This window comes from Pieris napi, chromosome 4, assembly GCF_905475465.1.
Source record: "Pieris napi chromosome 4, ilPieNapi1.2, whole genome shotgun sequence".
Classification (NCBI taxonomy): domain Eukaryota; kingdom Metazoa; phylum Arthropoda; class Insecta; order Lepidoptera; family Pieridae; genus Pieris; species Pieris napi.
This window is the reverse complement of record NC_062237.1, coordinates 3,867,655-3,883,382: the sequence shown is the minus strand read 5'-3', so window position 1 is coordinate 3,883,382 and position 15,728 is coordinate 3,867,655. Positions and strand designations below refer to the sequence as shown.

Sequence of the window (15,728 nt, the reverse complement as noted above, 5' to 3'; positions counted from 1 at the left end):
AGACTTGTATTGCATAGATAGAGCTTGTTTTGGTCAAAACATATCTTTTTTATGTCAAAAATGTTCTCCGCTTTTTCCTTAATCTGGACACAAATAGCGTGTCTCTCTCTACTCGTATGTTTAAACTATAATAATAATTAAGTTGGAGTTCTCCAAAGGTACAACTTAGTTGCTAACACGTACCTATTTGAATAGAATGTCTGAATAACTATTATAAAATAGAATTAATTTATACACATTCTATGTCCACACATTTATAATGAGAAATTTATTTACATAATTTATTACGAATTCGATAAAACATAAAACCATCAAAATGAGAGTTGAGAAGAATGGACGCAGAAATGTAATAAAACAAATTATTGAGAAAGAACTAAATTGTACTCAACAGTAATCTGTTTCGAAACGGCATTGAATTGATAACATATCGTTGAATAATAGTACTGTTTTGTCTATGATTGCGTTGGATAACACAGGTGTGTTCAGGAGCGCATGCGCCCGTTGTGACGTAATTCGGGTTGACAGGGTTCACTTGGCAGCTGCTGGCTTTGCCACTGCAAGCGTGTGTTCAAGCATTCAGTATGCCACTGCGCGCGAAACAGCGCTGACTGAGAGCATAACGTTCGAATTTTATAAAAATAGTCGAATAGTTACGCGACTCTCTGCGCGCGTGAATTTTTCAAATCTAAGTGCAATACTGTGCATCGTTTTCTTTTGATTTGTTGCCATATTTTTGTACGATTTTTAAGTGATTTTAAGTGTCAGTGATAAAGGTGAGTTATCGATTCAATATTACATAATTTAATTGGGTTGCGCGTGAATGTATGTTTTCAATTGATATCGATTTATTTGTGCAATTTATCTAATTAAAATACTGTTATATTGGGACTACGCAATGCGCCGAATAATTGTTGTTTCATCAACATCAATATTAAACTCCGTCGAAGTGTTTCACAATATAAAATTTCACATTCAACACTTTAAATCGCGATTTTTAATTATAAGCAATATTTTAAGTTGTGATATAACGATTATCATAGTTAGGTGAATAAACTCAAAAAATATTATCTGTTGGCATGAAACTACTTTAAATCATAATAATAAGGGCATAATTTAAATTATGTATAAGATTTTTCTAAACGTTAAATATGTTATCATTATTTGCAGTTATAGATTAGGTTAGTCTTCAGTATTAGAAAGTAAAGAGTTTTATTTATTATTTTGAATTCTTTAAAACTATCACTAATTCAGAAATAATATATATTTTATGTTTTTAGGCATTATTATAAATAAATATTAAAAATAAATAAATACCTAGATATTAATAAACCGGGATCAGACAATAGCTTTATGAATATTTATTATCGCAATTAAAAATTATAATTTCGTCGCGCGGTACACAGTAACACAAAAGCGTAAAAGGTAAAAGTACAAAGAAGTAAAAAAAGTATTTTTTATTTTTTATTAAATATATTTTGTCTATTAATGTACTTTTCTGTTTCATATATTATATTGTTTATCTATTTAATCTGTTTTGGCTTTGTACTTGTCTAAGTGTTTTGTTTTATAATATGTATGTATGTTAGCTGTAGGATTACTAATAAAGAAATAAATTAATTCTTTCTACTCTTTCAAAAAGTACCATAGTGGTAGCGGTTGAATAATATGTTCTGTGCATTTTGCAAGTTTCTGTATAACGTGGTTAATTGCTCGTGGGAATAATACACAGTGCTCGTAGAACACTGTGCTATCAACATAGCAATAATATCAATCAAAATTTAGCGAATATATAACATTATAATGAATTGTTATTATTTCATACTTATTATATTGAGTTCGTATATATATATATTTCTTAACGGATGATTACGATAGATATTTTAAACTCGTCATGTCTGTAATCTGATTACGTATTAAAAGCATTCTAATTAGCCATTTTGGACGTCGACAGTTGTTATTTTCCTAATGGAAAATTCTGGGTTTTTACCCGCATATTACAATTATGTGAACTGAAAAATGTTAATTTTCAATAATAGTTACGTAAATCATATTTTACAATAGAATATTATATGATTATATATGAATATATATTGATTTTTACAAAGATAGAATGGCTTACTTACGAATGGATCGGCCAACAGCATCCCACACCTTTTCATTATTACTTTCATTTTGCGCCATAATTTCGCTACTGGACCGAAACGATTAAGTGAATATTAATAATAGAATATTTGTGATAGGTTTACGTTATAAATTTGTTAGTATGTTATGTTAATTATTATAAGAACTGTTGGGCATCTATGCCATAAATAAATAAATGTAAAGTGTACAAACTATAACATTAAATTTATTGACTATTGCCATATTAAAATATTTTTTTTCACATCGACTTGTTTTCATTATACCTCATTATATCAATCAATATGATTTATGACCGTATAATTTATAAATAAGTCAATTTTATAAACGTGTCATTTGTTGTCACAATTTACAGTGATTACTACAATTATAACTAACACCCATTTATAACTTCAATTAATTAAAAGATCTGCATATTAAAAATACGGTAAAAAACGTTTTGTATAAAAGTGATTTCATTGTGCAAATTGCATATTTTTTTACTATTAACTAGGGTTTAATTAGCGGAACGTAGATAAGTACATATACAGTAACAAAATTTTTGTGGTTGTAATTTTAAATGTTAATTTCTTTGAAGAAATTTAAGACATTTTATTTTGTTAGTTGTAGTTTTTAGAAGTGTCTAGTGGCTTTGGCGTGCGACTCACATTCCTAAGGTCATGGGTTTGATCCGTGGTTATCCTTTTGTCTATGTGCGAATATAACACTCGCTCGTAGGGTGATAGGCCTTAGACGCAAAAAGTAGACGTCGTGTGTCAGGCACAAAAGGCTAATCCTCTGCTTTGGGAGCGTTCAAGTATTAGGTAACGAACTTTGGAGGGGGTTCCTTTTGTAAAACGTTACAATGCGGGGCGGGGATTGAATTACGCGTTATTGTTTATATTATTTTCGACTTTCTAGTACTATACACCATATAATGGTAACTTTTAGGTATAAAGAGTTACTAGGTGATCACGAAACGTTTTACTATACTTGGGTACGGTACTGTACTTGTACAGAAAAATGTTACGGCGCGTTACACGGGGGGGGGGGGGGGGGTTGTCAAAACTCTCCAAAAATTGCGTGACGTAATACTTGAACGCTATTTTTTCGCCCTTCCTATTAAAAAAAAAGCGTAAGCGTAAGCGTAGAACGTCAGAACTAGAACTTTGTAGTGCCCCTGGTTTTTTAACATCGACACGTTTATATCGGATATTATCGCGTTTATAACCAATTTGCAATTATTAGAATCATAATATTATATACATTGTTATAAATTAATAGTGATTTTATGTTTAATGCGATCTGGTACACTGACTTCATATAAATGTTAGTTTTAATTATATTCATCACGTGTTTCTCTTATCTTATATTTCCATAATCGCCAAATAAAATATAAATTATATATAGATGCACTTATGTACAGGAATATTTGAGCGAATTGTTTGTTCATTTGTAATATTTACGACATCTGAACGGTTTTACAATTTTAGACTAAAGTAAGTCTATATTTTGTTGATAGAAAAATTATAGGTTGCTCATTAATCCAGCAACCTATACGTTGAAAATAATTTGAAGGCATCGGAAAAAGCCGCGTAGTGACTGTTTGGCGTGAGAGGTTTATGTAGAAGTTACTGCATATCAACTCAAAGTCAAACTCAATTTTATTCATATAATTAACCAAGTACATTTATGAATGTCAGAAAAGATGTTGGATTGATTCCAATTTAACATTTACTTTCAGTTCGATCTTACTCCCCTTCTCCTGCCAGAAGTAACAACGGTAGTACACATAACAATAATTCTACCTATATCAAAATCAAAACTAAAATCAAAATCAAAATCAAAATCAAAATCAAAATCAAAATCAAAATCAAAATCAAAATCGAAATCAAAATCAATCATTATTTATTCATTTAGGTAACACAATTTACACAATCTTCAATTATGAACGTCAAATAGAAATACATATTAAATGCTAAATGCCCCTAATTTACTGTTAACATGGCTCAGAGGGCATACATTTTATTTTATTTTAACACTAGTGTAGTTTATTGTAAAATTAGTGGAAAAACACTTATGAAAACATGTTAACCTGATGTGAAAGACGGTAACTCGTTTTACCAAAGAAGTCGCATGGGTCCGCCGTTCTGTTTAAAGTCCAACTTTTATCTGTGTATCTTGCTATGCCCAATGCCACTTATCTGCGAATACTGTAAACACATAATTATGTAGGAATAACGAAAAAAATAATAATAGCAAATAATTAACATTAAATAACAATCATATTCACAGCAAGGAGTTGCTAAAAAGGTCCAGCGAGTCATTTTAAGGATAACACCGGCCGATACTTCAATAGGTTCATAGTAACTTGAACAATTGATACGTGCATCGATTGACAAACATTATGAGTAACATAATTCTTAGATCATTCACAACATGTGGTATATATCGATCACATGTTGATATATCGATCTTCGTATTTAAAGCACAACAGGGAGTTGATTTAAGAGGAAGTGTTATTGTAAATTTAGAGGCCCTGGACCGATCACGTTGGTTTTTTAGAGGATGCCCTCTGCCCCACGTGGGGAACATAGGCCTTTAAGTAAGTCAAGTAATTGTGTATGTTGAAGCGACAGGTTTGGGTCAAATAATTTGTAAATCCATTAGAAAAGCTTTTGTAACAGCTATGTATTAAAACGATTGCGATAAAGTAAGACAGTGTAGGAAGAATAGGGGAGGTCCTGACGTCCATGGATCCCCTGGATCTGACCTAACCTATAAAAGGATCCGAAAAGCTGTCTTTATCTCATTGTGTGCGACTTTTTGTCTGCTAGCGTATTTGACGTACGACGATGGAAGACATTGTGAGAAACTAAAACTAAAACATGTTTAGAACCAAAAATGGTCGAGGGTATGTGTCAGGCACATAAGGCTATCACATATATATAGCTATAAATATATAGATGTACACACATATACATATATATATGAGTGATTACCTTCTTTCCCTAATAATATCAATGACTGCTATTACGTAATATCGCATCGCGAATCAAATATAGATATTTTTTTTTGTAGACAGGTTTTATATATTTCCGGTGTTAACATTATCCCAAACACATGCATCACGTACAGTGAGAAATTTCGTGTTTTAATTAAAAAACATATTTTATCTTTTATTTCCGCAATGTTTAAGTAATTTGCGCAATCATTTAATTAAAATAATATTAAAATTGTGCTACTGATTGAAAGATTACCAGTGTAGACAGGAAAATGCATTTTGTATAAATTTAAATACATACCTATAAATAGGCTCAGCCAATATGTAATATTTTTTGTAAATTATAATATACCTATATATAATTTTCACAAAATTAAAAAAAAAAATCAATAATGTACTGTTGTAATTTTAACGAAATAATATTGTTTGTTAACGTAATAATATTGTGGTATCTTTATTCCTGAAGGTGAAGAAAATGTTCAAAATCCGAGGGGAGAGGTTTAAAAAAAAACAATAAATCTAAATCAAAATCATTTATTCATATAGATAACACTTATAAACGTCAAAAAAAAGACGTTAAAACATCTTACATCAAAATCTTTTTATTCACCTCTAATATATACGTATTAATGTAAAAATACTATTAATTTTGAGTATAGACAATAAAGTATTCTAGAATCGTGCACCCACAATAATAATAAATAACAGCATCGCCTTTAGATTCAACGATCCATATTTATATGGTCTTTTTTGTTATGTCGAAACAAGTGAGTAAGCGTATTCGCTGAATATTATCTTGGTTAGTCACACACTGGTAAACTGTTTAGCAGTGTTCTAGGTCAAGTTTCAGGCAAATTAATTATACGAATAAAACATAGACACTAATTATGAAATGTCAGCTAAACACAGTAACGTATGTACACAACATGGTAACCATGGTAACAAATACGTAATTCATATTTTGACCACAATGAATATATGACCGTTAGAAATAAAACAACTCCATCTTTGGCGCGCAATACGCATTAAAAAGTATAGATCCATGTCTATTGTCTTTGCCTATTGCCTATGTCAAAAGTCACCTTGATTTTTTTTTCTATACTTATTCAGCCAGTAAAAAGGGAATATAAATAAGGCTACGTTTAAAAAAATAAGATATAATATGAATTGCATTTTTGTTTAACATTTAATTATATAAACATTTTATGTAATCTGATTCAGAGTGTAGGCATTCTTTTGCAATATTTCGTATCAGCAAAAAAACAACGACTAGGAACTAATATTTTACTAACAAATAGTAAGGCAGGCACATTACACTTACGAATGTAGCTTTCTGTAAAACTTTTGTTTCACCGTGCCATTGATCTCCACCCTATGCCGTGTGCGTTAACCACTGAGCCACAAAGGAAGTTTGGACCCAAGGTTATATATCAGCAGCAGTGGTACTCTATATTTTATATATTCCATAAATATAAATATGTATTAGTATCAGGACTTTAAAAGAGACTGAGACCTCTGAGTTTGTTTCGGCGTTTCTTCTCAGAGTAGTCAGATAGGAAACGTCGAACTCGTCGCCAGTTTAAAAAAAAATAATGCTTGACGTGTAAAAGTGTTTGAACAAACCTACTTACAGAAAATAAATCATTTATTTATCATACATTTATTCAGCTTCTTATTACTTTAAACTTTTCAATAGCTACCGCTGGATCTTGGAACTTATCCTAAGGTAGGGTAAGATTCAGGATTTTGACATGCGAGAGTCTTACTTAACGTTAAGTCTCATAACGTCAAATTGACAGTCGAGATTTAGTGCTAAGCTAACCCAATGTCAAAAATTATTTGAATTTACCTACGAAAGCCGCTAATTATGACTCCCATACACACATTTTTTTTATACCAAATACATTCAGACTAAATAAACCAGTTAAAGTTACAGTTGCAAATGATGGTAAATAAAAGTCCATGTGATTAATGGAACAATTATCGAATTCATTAATCTAAAAACTAAAAACAAAAAATCTCTCAAAAAATCAAACCAGGATAACTTTATTTATTTAAATTTCTTAACAAACCAAAGTGATAAATCGGACTCATGCAACAGATAATAATTCTTGGGAACATTTAAATTGAATCTATTGCGAATTTTGGGAACGTTTGAGATAAAATGTTTTCTGTAATTTTCTTGTCTACAATATCGATTTTAAAAGTATTTTCGACTTAAATATAAGCTATGATCGAACCATAGACATGGGAGTTATGTCTCGAATTTAAATCGATTACAAATAGTACCATAGAGTATCCTTTTCCGTCGCCATTTTGTGTATTATATCGAGCTTGCAAGTACAAATGCATTTCTCTATGTGCTTCTAGTATAGAAAAGGTCATTGCCTCTGGCCACGGCTTACCTGAGACAGGTAATGTAACATAAAATTTCCGATGCCCGACCAGTTACGATAACCTATAAATTTATTTACAAAAATCGTTTTAAATGTTTACCCAGACGTTTAATCTTTAAAATAGTATCTGATCTCATTAATATAAAAAAATACCCTTTTTTCAAAGTTATACATAATTCGTAGAAGCATAGCAAATATGATGTGTGTCATATATTTTTATTCGATTTCAATAATCTCGTTCAATTATTTAATGTCCATTCGCTACAGACGTCATTTTTGTAGTCACGTTTCTAAGACAAATTAGAACAGATAGTCGCAAATACAAAACTATTTAACAGATAAAAAATAAATATTTATACCGATGTAATGTCATTTTTGGGAATAATGGGTCGAGTTTTCAAATTAGCACGATAAGAATTTTATTACAAATTTAATTCGGAATGAGTGAGCTGAAACGCTCTAGAATTAAATCAATATAAAGTAAGACGGCTATATAGAACTTGTCTAGACTGGATTCTCGCCTGAAGAGCCTGTGTAGGCCTATATATATCTATGTGTATTTTAGTATTCTTTATCGTTTTAATGTAAACATTGGTCCAATAAAACATTTTTAAGACATGTTAGAAGTACTCATCCAAATTTCACTGTAATCGAATACTCTAACATAACAAAGGGCAAGCAAATGTATTACGTACATTTTAAGATTGTGGTTTTTTCTCTCATTACGAAACTACCTTTTGGAAGGGGCAACTAGAATCTTCTTTGTATTTTGTTTGACGTTCAAAAGTGCCATTTTAGGTGGTCTAACCGTCTAATTGAAATAAATGATTTGACTTTGACTTTCGATTAAATAATTGTCTTAGGTTGAAAAAAATACTTTTAAAAGCGCTCTGTTTACTCAAAGTACAGCCCTTAATTTGTGAGACACGTAGATGGTTGCGTTAAACAGTTTTTTAAACATTGAGCAAATATAACAGGTAGGTTGTGAAATGTGTGATTTGTGTCACTATTCGAAATACATTATGCAAGTGGCTTACTCTTTTTCTTTGGTGTATGCGAAGATTTCCGGGTATCCTATTTTAATCTTAGGAAATCAATATTAATAATATTAGCTGCTTAGCTAGCTTATATCAGCTGTAGTTGGCATAAGTTAGTAGTTTGACGGCTCATTGGTCTAGTGGTTAGTACCCCTGACTGCGAATCCATGGGTCCCGGGTTCGAGCCCCGGCTGAGACGAACATCGATCTGATGAGCATTTGGTGTTGTGCTTAGGTCTTGGGTGTTTAAATATGTATTTATATGTCTATCTATCTATAATATGTATGTATATCCGTTGCCTAGTACCCATAACACAAGCTTCACCAGCTTTGCATGGGACTAGGTCAATTGGTGTGAATTGTCCAATCAAAAAAAAATATGTATACATAATTAAAACAAAATTAGTTATAAATACGTAGGTGTAGCCTTATCATAAATCACGTCAGAATTAGCACGAAGGACTCGTATTAGTTGTGTCGAAATGTATGTACATTTGTAACGCAATGTTGGAAGTTGAACATTCCCAATTTCCCGTTTTCCTTATCGAGATTTAATAAAATAAAATAAAAATAAAATAAAAAATAAAATATGTTTATTATGGAACATAAGATACATGTATCACTTATTCCACGTCATTAAATTTGAAGGCATCCCTACTCATCGGCAAAGAAGACAGAGGGTGTAGGCCGAGAGAAAAAGCCGGCGTAAAAAACTCTCGGTACTCTTTTAAAACAGCAAATCATCAAACAACACTTATTTAAAATAAATATCGCAAATTAATTAGGAGTAGCCTGTCTAGCACTAGTCCCAGGCCCTTTTATCAACTAGTAGTCTAGTCGACAAGTTGAAAATGGAACAAAATAGAGATACTGCTCTTAAAATTATGTGCGATAGCTCATTGGAACCGGAATAACGCCTAGAAAAATGTGCTAAAAGCGTGTATTAGCACATAAAAAATTGCAAAAGTTATAGACAATTAAAGATGAAAAAAAAATGGCATTTAGTTTTTTGCCAATATTTAATAAACTATTAATATTTAAGAAATTTCAAATAAAGATTCTAAAAGAAGAGAAAATTTCCAATAAAAAACTTCTAACTCTCGGAACTCTATCTCCATTATTTATAACTTTAATTTAACGCTGAAAATAGGTCTGCGGGTGACATTTTTAGGATTCGCGCGTGGCGTCAAAAGCGACTACGGCACATTAATTAATTTATTTAAGGTATTGAATATTTTTTTTCAAATTTGAAAAAATTATGGTGTGTTCTGAACACTATAATTAATTTATTCCCGTTGAAAATTTTACTTAAAGTTAATTTTTCAACAAGTTAAATAATTGTTAACAAACGAAATTTTCTCGAACGACCGTCTTAATTGTAAGTGAAAAAAAATGTTTAAATAATGGTCGTAAAAATATTTCGCTTCGTAGAGCCTTTCTTACATACATACTTAACAAGATCGTGCCATAAAAGTTAAAAAAATATTTATACTTTGTTTATAACATTTTTTTTACTTAAACAAAATCTTAAAAATCCATGTAATGATGTTAAAAAAATTTTTTTTTTCTAAATCATCATACAATCGTTTTTTTATTAATACAAGATATTTATTGATTTGCAAAAAAAAAATTCCCGCCATTTGTTGATAAATTTTTTTTTAACAAATTGAATAAATACATATTTTTTTAAAAAATTTTAACATAACTTTATTACATTAAAAATTTTATGATTTTTAAAAAAAAATTTTTTCCTAAATAACAATTTTTAATTGTTTATAATAGTTTTTTTTAATTTTCTATTGTTTAAATAATTAGTTAAAAAAAAATTTTTTTCTAAAAGTCATAATTAACAGTCCTCTATAAAGTAACAGAAAAAAATTTTTTTTAATCAACAATTCTATTGTTTATTAACTTACCAAGTTGTTATAAACAAATATTCAACTTTTTTTTATTTTTTTTCTAAAACTTCTAAAATTAACAAAAACAACCATATATAACAAAGTATAGAAAAAATTTTTTTGTAAATTTTTTGATTATCATGAATATTACTTTTATTTAAAATTAATTTTTTTTTTTCTATACTTTGTTATATATGGTTGTTTTTGTTAATTTTAGAAGTTTTAGAAAAAAAATAAAAAAAAGTTGAATATTTGTTTATAACAACTTGGTAAGTTAATAAACAATAGAATTGTTGATTAAAAAAAATTTTTTTTTCTGTTACTTTATAGAGGACTGTCAATTATGACTTTTAGAAAAAAAAATTTTTTAACTAATTATTTAAACAATAGAAAATTAAAAAAAACGATTATAAACAATTAAAAATTGTTATTTAGGAAAAAAATTTTTTTTAAAAATCATAAAATTATTAACGTAATAAAGTTGTGTTAAAATTTTTTTAAAAAATATTTATTTATTCAATTTGTTAAAAAAAATTTATCAACAAATGGCGGGAATTTTTTTTTTGTAAATCAATAAATATCTTGTATTAATAAAAAAACGATTATATGATGATTTAGAAAATAAAATTTTTTTTTAACAACATTACATGGATTTTTAAGTTTTTGTTTAAGTAAAAAAAATGTTATAAACAAAGTATAAATATTTTTTTAACTTTTATGGCACGATCTTGTTAAGTATGTATGTAAGAAAGGCTCTACGAAGCGAAATATTTCTACGACCATTATTTAAACATTTTTTTTCACTTACAATTAAGACGGTCGTTCGAGAAAATTTCGTTTGTTAACAATTATTTAACTTGTTGAAAAATTAACTTTAAGTAAAATTTTCAACGGGAATAAATTAATTATAGTGTTCAGAACACACCATAATTTTTTCAAATTTGAAAAAAATATTCAATACCTTAAATAAATTAATTAATGTGCCGTAGTCGCTTTTGACGCCACGCGCGAATCCTAAAAATGTCACCCGCAGACCTATTTTCAGCGTTAAATTAAAGTTATAAATAATGGAGATAGAGTTCCGAGAGTAAGAAGTTTTTTATTGGAAATTTTCTCTTCTTTCAGAATCTTTATTTGAAATTTCTTAAATATTAATAGTTTATTAAATATTGGCAAAAAACTAAATGCCATTTTTTTTTCATCTTTAATTGTCTATAACTTTTGCAATTTTTTATGTGCTAATACACGCTTTTAGCACATTTTTCTAGGCGTCTTTCCGGTTTGAATGAGCTATCGCACATAATTTTAAGAGCAGTATCTCTATTTTGTTCCATTTTCAACTTGTCGACTAGACTATAGATAATCATTGACTTTATAGTAAGCCTTTTTACACAGCTTTTCTTTAATACATTTCTTAAATTTATTGAAAGGCAGTGATAAAAGAGCCTCTGGGATTTTATTAAAGAAGAGTATGCCTTTCCCCAAAAAAGAATTACTAACTTTAGATAGTCTAGTACGGGGAAATTGCAGCCTGCGTTTGTTCCGTGTATTAACATTGTGCGTATGTTCTATTCTAGTAAACTTATCACTATTTTTGTATACATACATAATATTTTCATAAATATATTGCGAGGGAAAGGTAAGTATATTAATTTCCTTGAATTTATCTCTAAGAGATTCCCTACATTTTAAATTATAGATTGCACGAATAGCCCTCTTCTAATAAGCCGTTATAGTCCCCGATCGCTTTTGAGGTTTTTGTAACTTGGAAGTGAAATTAATGGAGTATCACTCATAATATCTAATTTTTACAGCCGTCAGCTGTTTCCATACTATATGAACTCTGATATCAGCAAAATTACTTATACCAAAATACAGGACTTCAAAACATATTTTAAGTTTAGTTTCCTTAGTGAACAATGTTTCGTAGTGCCTTTCTTACCTGCTATGCTACCTTCCTCTATGTTAGTTCTACTCATGAGTTAGGGATGTATCTTATTTGGACTGAGCTTTCGCACTTAGACGCTCATTTAGTCCATTGTCCGTAAAGTCCTGGCAAATTAAGCCAGCCTCCTTCCAGAAGTTCAAAAGTTTCTTTAGCACTTCGAGACTTCACGGACCTCACTGCTCCGAGGATTCGTTCGTTGGGAAGCCACAGCAACCCACCCAGGAATTCGTGGGTGACTGATACCTATGCGCTGAAACAGCCTCATGAGTCAGGTGAAAGAACTCGTATAACAACTACGTACTTCGCTGCATAAACTTGGAATCAGCAGCTTTCAATCTCTTATAACCGTAGCCAAGACAAATGAATATAAAAAAATGGTTCTGAGGCTTTCTTGATACAACAAGAATAAGACACCTAAAGAGAACTAAACCTTTTGAGTTAATAAACCTGATGTAGTGAATATAAGTGCAAGTGCGGTATCTTCGACACACGAACATAGTGTCAAATTATTATAGAACACTAAGACTGTTAATTAACATTACACTAGTTTCAGCTATTCACTAGTATTGTAGAATGAAGTGTAGATATATAAGAATCCTTATTAGCCATAATTGTTCTACAGGCTAGATTGTAAATCATGAAAAGTCGGTCTTTTGTAGGAAATAAATGGTTTATGTTCAATTATGATGTTAATGTTTATCTGTGATTCGGATTTGTCAAGGCGATTATTCGAATCAAGATGTCATGGCCGTACCATTATTGACATTTTCACGGTAATGAAAGAGAGTTAAATGTCAACAGTTTTATGTCATTCATGGATCATGTCTTATAATTTCCTCATTTATTGGCCGATAACGAATTTCAATAATGAGGTCATGTAAGAACAGGAAATAATTAATTCGTCCAAGTAATTGATAGTAATTAATTTATACACTGATCTTTCGTTGATATTTGCACGACATTTATATCTAGTTATTTTAATCTTGATGAAGGCCTATACTTTGTTCCGATACAAATTTCAAAGATTATTTGTTTTTATTAATTTGTATTATGCTGAGGCAACCGAAATTGATACAACAAGACGCCTAATGCGTACATCTTGAGTTTCTAAAACTAGTGTAGTATATAATAAGTGCAAGTGCGCTATCTCGGACACACAAACAGTAACAAAACATTGTAAAACACTAGGACTGCTAATAAACATTACCTTAGTTTAACCTATTCACTAGTATTGTAGAAAATTAAGTCAACAAAATTTTACTCAAAACATTATGTAACACTAGGACTGATAATGAACATTACCTTAGTATTATATTCACTAGTATTTTAGAAAATTAAGTCAACATAATATTACATTATGTAACACTAGGACTGATAAAGAACATTACCTTAGTTTAAGCTATTCACTAGTATTGTAGAAAATTAAGTCATCATATTTTTACTTATTAGCCATAATTATCGTATAGGCTAGATTGCTGATTGATGTACATGATCTCTCCTTTGTGAACGTTTTTGTAAAAAAAAATAATTGTCATTATGCGAAAATATCCAAATCTAATCGAAACAGATAAAACTTTAAAAACTATAGTCAATTATCGGATTAGATGTTGGCTCTAACGATTTAAAAATAATATCTAATCAACAGGAACCTGACTACATTTAGTTACGAAACAACATTGCTTAGGCCTCATTTGGCAATTCAAATAGCAATTGCAAATATCTTAGAAATTTGTTAACGGATCTATAAGATTTGGCAGGTTATATTTTTAATAACGTAGGTTTTGTTTACACTTTGTTTCTTGTAATTACTTTGTATAATGAAATTTCATTAAATCTTTCGTTTGATATAATTTTTTTACGTAAATGTAGAAATTCTTCCTGGGTCAGTCACTCTGTAACTCACAATAGCGTTCCCCACTCCAATATTGCGTTTTTATATCGCGCGACATTAGGTTATATAAGTGCTACGGATATTGAACGAAATATGCCCAAATTTGGTTTCAAAAACGTTGGGATCTCCATCGCTTTGAGAATTGCTTGACAAGATTAATCTCATGACATAGACAGATAAGTTGGGATTATCCTTTATTTCCTTAGGTCGTTAGTACATTGACGTACAATATAATAATTTCTAAATAATCCCATAAACTTACGCAGGCATTGATCACGCTTTTGTAATTTACTGGAAGATAAATTATTTTCCAATAATTAATAATACTTTAGCACAAAAAGGTATTAAGAATGTAATATTACAGTTTATTACGTTTAAGGTGCTTATAATAATTATTTGAGAGAATGTGAATAAATAATTTCGAAAAGATACAAAGAAAACGAACATTTCAAACAAAAAAGTGGCACTCGTTCATTAACCCTGACATCCAGCTAAAACCACAGAACAAAAGAAAATTTATCAAAGAAACAGAACCTAAATTATCATTCATGGATTCTGCCTATAAAGAAGCGTCACAGACTGTTGAATCAGTTTCTCCATTCCTAACCATGCTTATTAGCAAAGCATTGAAACATAGCACCGAAATAAAATGTTCACTAAAATCTGCATCGTCATAAGAAGACAAAAAGAGAGCAAACTCAAGGCCGTTTGCAAGATAGAAGCAAGTTTTGCCATCGCCCCTGGCCCTGTTACTGCTTGTGAAAGTGTTATGTTCGAGCAAGATCCATTCTGGGTGTGACTCGTTTCACCTAACCGCGGAATGCCGCAGCTTCTGAGCGTGTGCAACTGCAATGTCGAGAATATATTGATTATCTACTTGTGTACGTTTGTGTTCCGTCATACGTCGACTTTTGGTCTAGGGAGCTGTAAAGCTAGAAGTTAGAAAGAATATTATTGATAGATACTATGATTTAATCGATTTCTTAATTTAGAATTATCCTTTAGACTAGAAGATTTATCCTCAAGCATGCCTCGGTTACAACAACAAAATATTAACAAAGTAATCTTAATTAGAATTTACAAGTATTTTAATAGACATTATGTTTCGATACGACCCGATTGGGGTGAGGGAAGAATATCTTTATACAACACAATATGTAATTAAATACCATCAAAAATTTAAGTTTCTTTAACGCACATATGTTCGAACCGAAGTCTTAATATTATACCTAAAGTAACTACGAATTAATGGTACGAATTCATAAATGTTTATAAATAAAAACAATTCAAGTCATTTATTACGTTCATTTGTCTTAACTGACTGTTATGTTTCAACCAGGATCCATTAATACTATAAAGTTGAAATAAGTGGTATTTTATTCTTTTACGAAATTATATGTATCAATTACTTGTGTTTTTTTACTTAATTATAATAA

The 15,728-nt window shown here is 30.0% G+C and overlaps 1 protein-coding gene across 1 annotated transcript in view; it reads left to right on the top strand.

The window, feature by feature from the left end:
• The first annotated feature begins 566 nt into the window (after positions 1–566).
• Positions 567–15,728, top strand: part of LOC125048608 (ATP-binding cassette subfamily G member 4) — a 52,513-nt gene continuing 37,351 nt past the window's right edge. Inside the window, exon 1 of the mRNA XM_047647359.1 lies at positions 567–773. The gene's annotated coding sequence lies outside the window, so the exon portion shown is untranslated. The remainder of the gene's footprint in view (positions 774–15,728) is intronic.